The 11,639-nt window shown below is 34.2% G+C and overlaps 1 protein-coding gene across 5 annotated transcripts in view; it reads right to left on the minus strand.

The window, feature by feature from the left end:
* LOC128888598 (transcription factor cwo) overlaps positions 1–11,639 on the minus strand; it is a 112,367-nt gene that overhangs the window by 28,331 nt on the left and 72,397 nt on the right. The gene's annotated exons all lie outside the window — the stretch shown is intronic.

Raw genomic sequence — 11,639 nt, forward strand, 5'->3', positions numbered from 1 at the left:
AGAGAGAGAGAGAGAGAGAGAGAGAGAGAGAGAGAGAGAGAGAGAGATTAATTTTTGTTATTGAAACTTTTTTTACATATAAAGGAACGTTCAAAAAAAATTTGACAGTGTAGATTTAATTTAAATGTACATATATATACTCTCGCAAGAAAAATATTCGGTCAAAACGGTGGGACGCATAGCTCATCGAATTTTTATTCGACTCACTTGATTCAACGCTTCAATTGAAGGTAATTAAGTATGTATGCTAATGAACCTCGACTCTTAATGACTTATTATTATAGTATAAAGTTATTGCAAAATAACGGCCGACATGTATCGTTCATTTTCATGTTTTTTGCCGCCATTTTTGCAATTTACACTTTTTTTTGCAAATTGAAGTTCATACGCATTTCACACTCCTACTAAAGAATACAATTTTCTGATTTTATCTATCAGATGTTTTCCCAGGGCTCCACGTATCGCACCGTTTTCACCGAATCCTTTCCTTGCGACTACTATATCTATACATATATGTACACATTCAAGTTAAATCTACACTGTCAAATTTTTTCCTTTGAACGTCCCTTCATATGTAAAAAAAGGTTTAAATAACAAAAATTAATTATATCTGGAAATTATATACCATTAGAAAAATACATTTACTGGACCAGACTCCCCCCTTAAGAAGGTATCCTGAATTAGGAGGTCTAAAAGAAGCGGTTTTTCGTGAATTTTTTTAGGATGGAAAAAAATAATTAATTCTATCGAACTTTTTATCCTATTTTCATACATATTTGAGTAGTCTGTACAAATTTTTTCAACAAGAAATATTCAAATTGAGTTGACTGTGACGCAGATTTGTAGAACACCTCACAATTAAAACCTCCTAATATCGGCGGGAAAGATGCAGGTCGTAATTTTGGTTTGACACAAAAAAACCAAAAGAAATTTTCATTTTCATACATTTTTCTTCTATGTGGACTAATAAAAACCCGCAAAAATGGTGAAATGTGAAATTACTGCAAGTTTGAAAAAAAGAACGAGTTCTTTGGGTGAAAAGAATCACTTTAACTTGATAAAAAAGTTGTTCAAACTTTTTTTTGTATGAATTTGTTTAGTTCATATAGCAGATAAATGTATGAAAATAAAAGTTTCTTTTTCTTTTTTGTGTCAAACCAAAATTACGACCTGCATCTTTCCCGCCGATAAGAGGTTTTAATTGCAAAGTGCTCTACAAATGCTCAAGACTCTACAAATGCTCAAGTCTACAGACTACTCAAATATGTATGAAAATAGGATAAAAAATTCGATAGAATTAATTATTTTTTTCCACCCTAAAAAAATCCACGACAAACCGCTTTTTTTAGACTTCCTAATTCAGGATACCCCCTTAAACTACATACTTGCAGCAAATTTCCCCAACAATTTACAACATATACTTAAATTTACATAGAAAAAATACAGTCCTCTCATATCACGCTACCGTAATTGCATAACAAACTTCTTTCACATTTACTTCCACTGAAATTAACTTCCATCTAATCGTAACTATTTTTTCGCCTCTTCAGACACCATAATCCTTCAATACTGTCAAGATTAGTCGAATACCTGATCCATGCCCAACACGATCAATTAAAGCTACCAAAGCACGAAGCAACCTTATCTAGAAGCAACAGGCGTCTAGCTAGGAAACTTTCAGGATAAGATATGCCCAACTCGCAGTCACGACTCTTTACGTAACCCCATTTAGAGAGTTTTATGGAATACTCCCGAGAATCGTCGTGCCTAAGCCGATCATTTGAACGTCTTGGAGCACGCGACGAGGGAATTGGAAAGTCGAAATTTAAGGGGTCAGTGAATCTGGTCTGGTGTTCTTGAAATTCTAATATACAGAGTGTCCCAGCCAAAGTGATACGGAGCCCTAACTCCAAAACTATCGGCCGAATGCAAAATTTCAGATATGGAAATTGCATGGTAAAATGGGCCTCATGTTTCAGGGCGAAGGAATTTTTGTTAACTTTGTTATTTAACGAGATATGATGGTCAAGTTTCGTTTTTCAAATGGAACTATACATATATATTCTTTTTTATACCATGCGATAGTACTTTTCAAGACGAATTCATTAAGCTTCAATGTATTAGGTACCGGAAAAAGTTCGTGCGGTTTATTCGTTAATTGTAACTATATATATCGATTTTCGTGTGGTAATTGACAACTGTAAGACATGAATTTGGTTTCATTTTAAAGCTTGATCTTTGTAACTGGTATGCATGATCCGTGAAGTTCAATTGTTTCGTTGTTGTGTAGCTATAAGAACAGTAAACATGGACAGCAAAAGAGTAAAAATTCGTGCTTTTATTCTTTACGAATTTAAACTTGGCAGTACAGCAGCAAATGCAGCAAGACGCATTTGTAGCGGAAATAGTTTGTGGGGAAGGTGCTGTTAGTGAAAGAACCGCACAGAAATGGTTTAAAAGGTTCAAAGAAGGAAATGAATCGGTAGATGACGAACCGCGTTCAGGGCGTCCATCTGTCATCGAAGACGAAAAATTCATCGTGTACGTTAGTTCAAATCCAAATCCTTGCTCAAGTAATCGAATGTGAAGAATCTACCGCAAGAAAGCGAATTCATTCACTTAATTTTCACAAAAGATTGAGCAAATGGATACCGCACCGTTTAACGGAAGACAACAAATACTTCCGGCTAAGCATTTGCAATATCTATTTATCGATCGAATTTTAACTTGTGATGAAAAGTGGGTGGAATATGATAATGTACGACGATCACACCACTGAGTTCAGAAGTGGTCATGTGCAACAGGAACCATACCAAAACCGAGTCTCCATTCGAAGAAGGTTCTGATCACTGTTTGGTGGACTACACGAGGTATCGTTCACGTTAATTTTCTTCCACGTGGCAGACTATTACTGCAGATACTTATTGCAAAGAAATTGGATACTTATTGAAAAGAAATAAATGGTGATTATTTCGTTGAATAAACCCATGATTTAAAACCCATAATTAACCCATGATTTAAAACAGATTTGAGTATTTGTATTTTTCTCTGAAAATTCGCACGACTTTTTCCGGTACCTGATATTTATCCGATTTTAATTAGTTTTCAAGCTATAACGCTTTAAAGTTTGCTCATTTTCAAGGAGAAAACTCGGGCAGTCCCATTGATGCAGTAAGCACCATGCGGTTCTTGAAATCGATACGGAAGGTCTCGCTTGGGATTCTAGACCCAACGAAAGAAAATGGGAAGAATCCCAATATTCTGGGCCTAGAATCCCAAACGAGACCCCCTCGTAACGATTTCAAGAACTGCATGGTGCTTACTGCATCAATGGGACCGCCCGGGGCCGAACCGAGTTTTTTCCGTGAAAATTAGCAAACTGTGAAACGTTATAACTTGAAAACTAATAAAAATCGTTTAAATACATTAAAGCTTAATGAATTCGTCTTGAAAAGTACTATCGCATGGTATAAAAAAAATATATAGTTCCATTTGAAAAACGAAACTTGACCATCATATTATGTTAAGGCGTCTGGCCACCCTGAGCGCTCACCAGATGGGTACTATTCTTAAAAAAGAATTAATTAAAAAATTAATCAAGTAATCGCAAAAATCCATTGCTATTCTTCAGATAATCTATCTAAAAGTAGTGTGTACAAATTTCAGAGCAATCGGACCGCACGTTTACTTTCTTCTGGGATTATATCGAAAATACATTTTTCAAAATGGTACAACGTAAATCTCGGAAACTATCGGTCCGATTGCTCTGAAATTTGTACACACTACTTTTAGATACATTATCTGAAGAGTAGCAATGGATTTTTGTGATTACTTGATTAGTTTTTTTTTTTATTGACGATTTTTCTCGTGAAATTTCGGTGAAAAATAAAAAAAAATTTCTTCGGCTCACCATAATTTTCTTAATGCTAAAAAAAAAATCCAATTGCTACTCTCTTGCGACAAAGGCCTTCACCAAAATTTTCGAATCGCCGCCCCTTTTTTTTTGTTATCTCAAAAAATTGTTCATGTATTCATTAAACCGTTCTTTAGTATGTGTCAAAACATAAAAATATTTTTTCTATACTTTCGCATTTATGAATTTTTTAAAAATAGTACCCATCTGGCGAGCGCTCAGGGTGGCCAGACGCCTTAAATAACAAAGTGAACAAAGATCCCTTCACTCTGAGACATGAGAGCGAAGGGATTTTCCATATTTGAAATTTTGCATTCGGCCGATAGTTTTGGAGTTAGAGCGCTGTATCACCTTGGCTGGGACACACTGTACATCTGGAATAACCATCGACTGGCTAGCGATGAAAGCTGCTCACTTGAAATTCCGAAACTTTCGCGTTGCCTGGTCATCGATTCGACGAGGAAAAAAAAAAGTGTCACGTCGTGAAAATTGAAAGCGAGGCGATTTTGCCTCGAATCGAACGTCGAATCGGCTCATTGACCGTGAATGCGTCCATTTTCGATCCGAATCCGTATAATCCCTTCCCATTCGACATGCTACGTCTCTGGAGGAAGCCTCGTCATGCTCCTCGACCACTTCCTGGATGTATAGATCGTGCTCGATTTAGTAAAAGTGGAAATTGCGGAGCGAATGCTGCAGGAGAAATTCACCTAACGGATTCCTGAATCTTGGAGATCTGTATTGATCGTGCAATGGGTATTCTGCAAATGTAGAGTCGAGTTTTGAATGAAATATGCTTCTGTTGCGTGATTGGACCGATTTGAGAACTCCATTCAATTCTATTGATTTTTTAAACAACAGCAAAATGGACGCGTGAAAATTCTAATTACATGTATTCAACAATTTCTTTTATCGAAAACTATCGATTTTATAGAAGATCTGTTTGCCGAGGTTTGTTATACATATATTGCATAATAGAAAAATAATTTCTGTTTAGGTTTTTTAAATATAATGCTAGAGTTATTGCACGACGAAGATGACTTTTCTATTAGTATCGCTGAACTCTCACAAATATTCAGTTAGACATGAAATAAAAATTCAAGTGTTTTTGTATACTGTGGAAGTACATATGCATAGGTTTTACGATGCGTTGAGAATATTTCTTGCTACGGGCATCTTTTTCTGTAAATTTTGTGCCAAAAAAGAGATCCTTTTTCAAATGTTCACCATTCTCATGCAAATTGATAGTTTGAGAAATCAATACGTACTTTCACAGTATATAACATGTAGAAAATGAAAATACTTGGTTCTTTATTTCAGGTGTAACCATACCTAAGAAACCCATAACGCCGATTAATGGAGAGTCATTCGAAATAAAATTTGTAGTGTAATGACTAGACTGCGGAAATTTATGCACGATAAATATGTAACATGCATATGCAAAATATGTATGAAAAATATCCAAAATATGCACGAAAAATTTGAATAAAGTTTAGTATAATAGGTAATATATTAGTATGTTACAGAATATTCGCTATGTACACATATGTATATAAAATACTTTTCACAATTATTCTGGTATATTACAATTCGCGTGACAATAAATTACGAGCATTTTTTCCAAGTTTAATGGTGTTGGTTGGTGGCGTTTGTCTGTCAAAATTACTAATAACAATATCGACTCTAATATTATCAATTCGTTTAGAAAATCTAAATAAAAATTATTTGACTATTACTCGATATATGTATAACGAACCTCAGATAACAGAGTTTTCACTAAGTCAATGATTTCCGAAAAAAAAGTACTTTTTTATGGATATGTTTTACGTCGCATCTACAGCATGGTAATTAGCGACGAATGCGATTAAGTTTCTGATTAATGAACGATACTATATACTACCGTAGAGTTTGGTGTCCTTGAGGTAATTGATGGTATTTTGCACGTGTTTCTGGGATATTAGTGCTGTTTCTGGGTTAGGTTGTACTTCCTTCTTTGTAGTTCAAATCTTCTACATTCGTCCAGTAGGTGGTCAATTGTAATTTCCTTATTGCAGGAGTCGCAATCGGGAAAGTCTGTTTTCTTTAATAGGTGTTCATGTGTGATTTTTGAGTTTCCAATTCTCAGTCTAGTCATTATTATTTTGTCTCTCCTGGTCATGGTGCTTTGGGGTACTGTTTGGTAAAAGTCGTGTGTTATATTGTGAGTTTTTGTTCTTTTGTTGTTCCATATTTTATTCCATTCTTCTTTCGATGTGTGTTGTATTCTTGTAATCAAGTCTTGGTATGGGATTTCTATTTCTTTATTTGGAATCGTGGTTGTTGCCTTAAGTGTTAAATACAGCTATAACTCTCATTTGTCCAAGATAGTTTCTCCCCTTAAACTCTGAATTTTCTATGTTCTTTATACAAATTACATCTCTCCCCGTTGCAACTCAATGCAATTAAAAAAAATGTTCTATAAACTTCAAAACAATGCCTTATATACCGTAACAAGCTAACTTGGATCGAACTTGTAAATTCCCCGTAAAAAATTTAAAACCGAACTAATTCTCGTTTTGAACCAATGAAGATTGCGTGCTACCCCTTCAGGAATACTGATCTAAAACCTACTAGTGCAAATCGTGCCGATAGCAATTAGGCTATCTATACATTTGCAGTCTCGTCGGTCAGTTCGGATCGTGTAAACTGTAAAATATCCGGTAACGATTTGTCCACCGGTCACGCGACGTTTGACGCGTGAATTAGTCACGTAGGCGACCAGAGATTATCACGTAAAAAGGTTTGTTTTCTTTCAAATCGGTTAACCCAGGAATTTCCAAGGAGAACGACGTTCCTATTCAAATCTAAGCAGCCCCGAAAGGTTAATTGGCAAAACCAGTCGAAGACGATTGTGTAATAACAATACAACAATTTTTTCTAATTTTTTCCTAGTATGGCAAAAAGTTGCACTTGTCAGTTGTATGCTTCTACGTGAACTGTACTGTTTTCCCTTTGCTAATAATGTCTTTTTACTAAATTAGTAAATTTTAATTATTTGTCTCAATTATTTACTTGCCTTAACATTTAGTTACTTATTATATTTTATTGTTGAATTTTGCAAATGGATATATTTTATACGCCATGTAGTTTTTTACAATTAGTGCATAGCCAATAATAATATCAAAATTTGTTCTAATTTTGTATTATTATAGCAAAAAGATTGCACTTCCCAATTATATACTTCCACGTGGATTGTATTATTTTCCTTCTTGGCAATAATATCTTCGTTTACTTTATTAATAAAGTAATAATAATTAATAGTATCCCTTTATCTTAACGTTGAGTGACTTGTTATATTTTATTGTTGAATTTTGCAAGTAAAAAATTTAAAACAGTGGAACTAATTCGAGTTTTGAACCAATGAAGATTGCGTGCTACATGTAAAATATATTTTGCATGTCCTTCATTTTTTGTACATACTGCTTCGACGATGCGATTCCTGCATTCCCAATAAGAGCAGATACGTGTCCCGAACAGACGTCTTATATAAAAGCGGTCCAATCGTTTGGGGGGATGGCCCGTATCTTCCTATGCGAACGTAACATTAGCCATTTGCATGTTATGACGTGGCCGGTGGCCAATGACTGCGAAAGTCTCCGTGAGAAATCTTTTCCTCTTCGATGCAGAGTGCTGGTCGATCTTGATAACCAACTTCTCGTTTTCTTTTTTATCAAAACTGGTGCAGTAATGTCACAGAGCACTGGTTAAGTGGCAGAGCGTATAGAATTTAAATAGAGACGGTCACAAGAGTCTACAATTAATTGATTTACAGATTACGTCAATCTTATGATTTGTTATTCAGAATATTATAAAGTCAAAGACACTCACATTGTATATAACATCTAATTTTTAATACGGTATTGAATTTGAATTTTTAATTAAATGAACCGATTTTACATAGAGATTTATCTGCAGGACATTAATAAAGATAAGAAAAACGTAGATCGCTATACTGATCACTAGTGATAGTTACTTATGAATTTTGCCAATTCATGATGATTCAACTAATTTCCAAGTCTCTAATCTATCTGCATATTAGGTTGTCCCAAAAGTTTCTTCCGTGACTTGCATTCAGTTATTTTGTGTGGCACTGTTCATATAAATAGACAACCTAATTTCTTAGATGCTAATATTGTAACAGTCACCTTAAATCTTCCTTAAATTTATTTTTAATTTATAATGTGACGTTTAATGTAGGATGTTCTGCATACAGTAGAACCTCGATTATAGCAAGATAATGGAGCTTGACATTTTTGCAAGGAAAGAGGTTCTATAGTCACGAGACTGAGAGTAAATCTATTCTGAAGAGGAAGACCAATGAGTTGATCATGTAGATTCATTTAATTCATGAAAATTTATTTACTTATTTATTTATTATTTTTTTGTAAAATAGAGTATAGAGTTTATAATGCTAGGCTTCATTTTAAGATAATGAAAAGGTCTTGAAGAGTAACCATGTCTTGAAGAAGGACTAGCAACTTGATTTTATGGATTCATCAAAATATCCTTTATTTATGACATTGATTATATGTAGGAATCGCATCATCGAAGAAGCATGTACAAAAAATGAAGGACATGTAAAATATATTTATTAAGTATAGAATTTAAATCTATAGTTTTCATTTTAGAATAATGAAAATGACCTGAATAGTAACCACGTAGTAATAGTTGGTTTATGAAAATACGCTACACCTTTGAAATAAAGTATACAATTTATGACGATAGGCTTCACTTTATAATGTTTATAACGATGAAGAGGGGAACTGATGACGAAAAAAATGAATTATCGATGAATTTAACTTCGTGTCAATTGTCGGCTTAAAAACGTGTCTGGATTGAGTCTACTAAATGGCGTGTAATGGGAGTATGTACAACGCAGAGGCCAACGATGCAGGAGGTCCAAGATGTTGGGTCCACGGGTTGCACATCTGTCGGGGCCACTGACTGCGCTTGAACTGTCGTGGAATTATGATACTCGCTATCGAAGGCGGAGGATGAACTGCTAAAATTGCGCGTGGTCAGAACTACTCGTGGAAGATAAGAAGCTATGTCGTATAGAACAAGTGACGAGGTTGTAATTTATAGAGAAAGCTAAGAGGTTATATTGAGTAGAGCAATCAACGAGGCTATAACGTATAGAGCAAGTTAAGAGGCTATAACGTATAGAGCAAGTTAAGAGGCTACAACTATAGAGCAAGGTAAGAAATATAACTTATAGAGCAATCGATGAATCTATATCGTATAAAGCAAACAACGATACTCTACCTACGAAGATAAAACGACGAAGAAAAAAGTTTCGAGGATCTCTTAGTAAGGCGCGTCAAACGCACGTGCGCCCGAATTACTCGTGCGTGCGTCCGGTGTATGCTCGTCGCGGCACGCAGCCAACTATGCACAGACTGCCATGAATGATTCGTTCGACTGCAGGTTATATCCGTGCCACATTGTCCCGATATTGAGGGCCACCCTTGTCAAAAGTGGCGTTTGACGCTATCGTTCGACGCCAGACGTCAGATTTCGAACGTGCACGTTCTTGCACGTGATCCGATGCAATTACAGAATGAGCGATGCACCGATTCACGACCACGACGCATGCTTGTCGCGTGTGAATATTTATTCCGCTTCTTGCGGATGCCTGATATAATGTCACGTTTTCTACGAGACTAATTAGACTGCGGAAAGATGACTAAAAAACTAGTTTTTCGACCAATTTAAACTACTTTTTTTATGCATATTATTTTTAAGTACTTTTGTTCTGAGGCTACGTTGTAATATAGTTTGTTAGAAAAGTGTATATGTACAGTGGGTGTAGAAAGTATTCGTACACCGATCAATTTTCAAAAAAACTATGCGAAATTGTAATTTATTAACTTATTTTTTGTAAACAATGATATTCTACATATTCTTGGAAATCTCTAAAATAGTTAAGGCACAACGAAAATTAGTTATTTACATAAAGTGCGAAATTAACAAGAAAAAAGAATAAATTGATAGAAATATAGAAGCAATAAGTATTTGTACAATTGATACATTTTTAAAACTTCATAAAAGAAACAAAATTCACATTACTTTATAAATAATTAATAGTTCGTGGGATTTTCTTCTGATTTTATAATTGCTGCAACTCTTGCATTAAATTAAGTAAATGTTGATATTATTCGAGGTGGGCTCTTCTTCCTTTTCTCTATTAGAGCATTTTTTAAGACTTCTTTACTGGAAATTTGATGTTTTTTAATTCGTACGAAGCAATAAACTAATGCATTTATGTTACGAACTCTACTGTAAATGGTTCGTCATGAGAATCGTACAAATACTTATTGATTCTATACTTTTACCTACTTTTCGCATTTTTTTGTTAATTTCACAAATTATATAAACTAGTAATTGTTGTTTGGACTACATCTATTGTAGAAATTTCCCAGAATATGTAGAATATCATTGATTATAAAAAAAGAAATTAACAAACTACAATTTCACACAAAAGTTTTTTGGGAAATTGATCGGTGTACGAATACATTCTACACCCACTGCATATTCTATAATATCTACTCCTCTGTGATGTAATATTTGTATATAGAGGATGTTCAGAAAAACACATTTAATATTTATATGGTATATAGGACACATTGTACTGAATAAAAAAACTTTAGTAAACAGATCGAATGTTCAACGGCTTCTGAGATATAAACATATTTGTTTGTTATTACTCAATACAAGTTTTAAAGAGATTCACACACGAAATTTAATTATTAAATAAACTTCCTCGTGAGGCACTTAGGACTGTAGACTCTTGTATTTCAAATCTTAATTAAAAACGATTGTAGGAGTACGTAATACAACTCTTAACACTTTCGCTGCGGACGAAAATAAGTAGCTGTTCGCTGGGAGTTGCAATTATATTTTTTTTTAATGAAAAATTCTTTACAAATATTCTAATATGATTATTTTGAAAAACATATATTTGTCATAACTTATTTTATATATAATATGATTGCCGAACAAAAAAAAAATGAGAATGAAAAATAATAAAAACAACCATATATTTTCAGTTGCACGCACATGTGCGTCATCCGCAGAGAAAGTGTTAAGCTGGTAGGACCAAATCAGCAGAATCATATCGGACTTACAATTAGTGGAATATTTAATATTTATTTTGTACTAATTTATACCACAAACAATAATTTTGTACCTCGTGCCATTTTCGAAATAATCGTGGCGCTTCAAGCTTAATATTAAGCTAGCAAATGTCAAAACTAATCAAAATGACAAAATTAAAGCGGATACATTTAGTGCTGAATTTGTACTAATTTGTACCACCAACAGAAATTTTGTTAACGTTAAGCTACCAGCGCCACGATTTCCTTGATAACGATAACAGATACAACATTTCTGTTGGTGGTATAAATTAGTACAAATTTAGCACTAAATGTATCCGCTTCGATTTTCTCATTTATATTAATTTTTAACATTTTCAGCAACTAGCTTAGTATTAAACTATCAGCGCCACAACTTCCTTGATAACGGTGACAGGTATAACATTTTTTTGTACTCTACCATGTGTGTTCTTTTTTAACTACTTATTGTAGGATCCGTATATCATATGTGTATACAATATTTTAACAAATATATACATTTATATATGTGTGTGTGTGTGTGTGTGTGTGTGTGTGTGTGTGTGTGTGTGTGT

The sequence above is a fragment of the Hylaeus anthracinus genome, unplaced genomic scaffold, assembly GCF_026225885.1.
Source record: "Hylaeus anthracinus isolate JK02 unplaced genomic scaffold, UHH_iyHylAnth1.0_haploid 11994, whole genome shotgun sequence".
Taxonomy (NCBI): domain Eukaryota; kingdom Metazoa; phylum Arthropoda; class Insecta; order Hymenoptera; family Colletidae; genus Hylaeus; species Hylaeus anthracinus.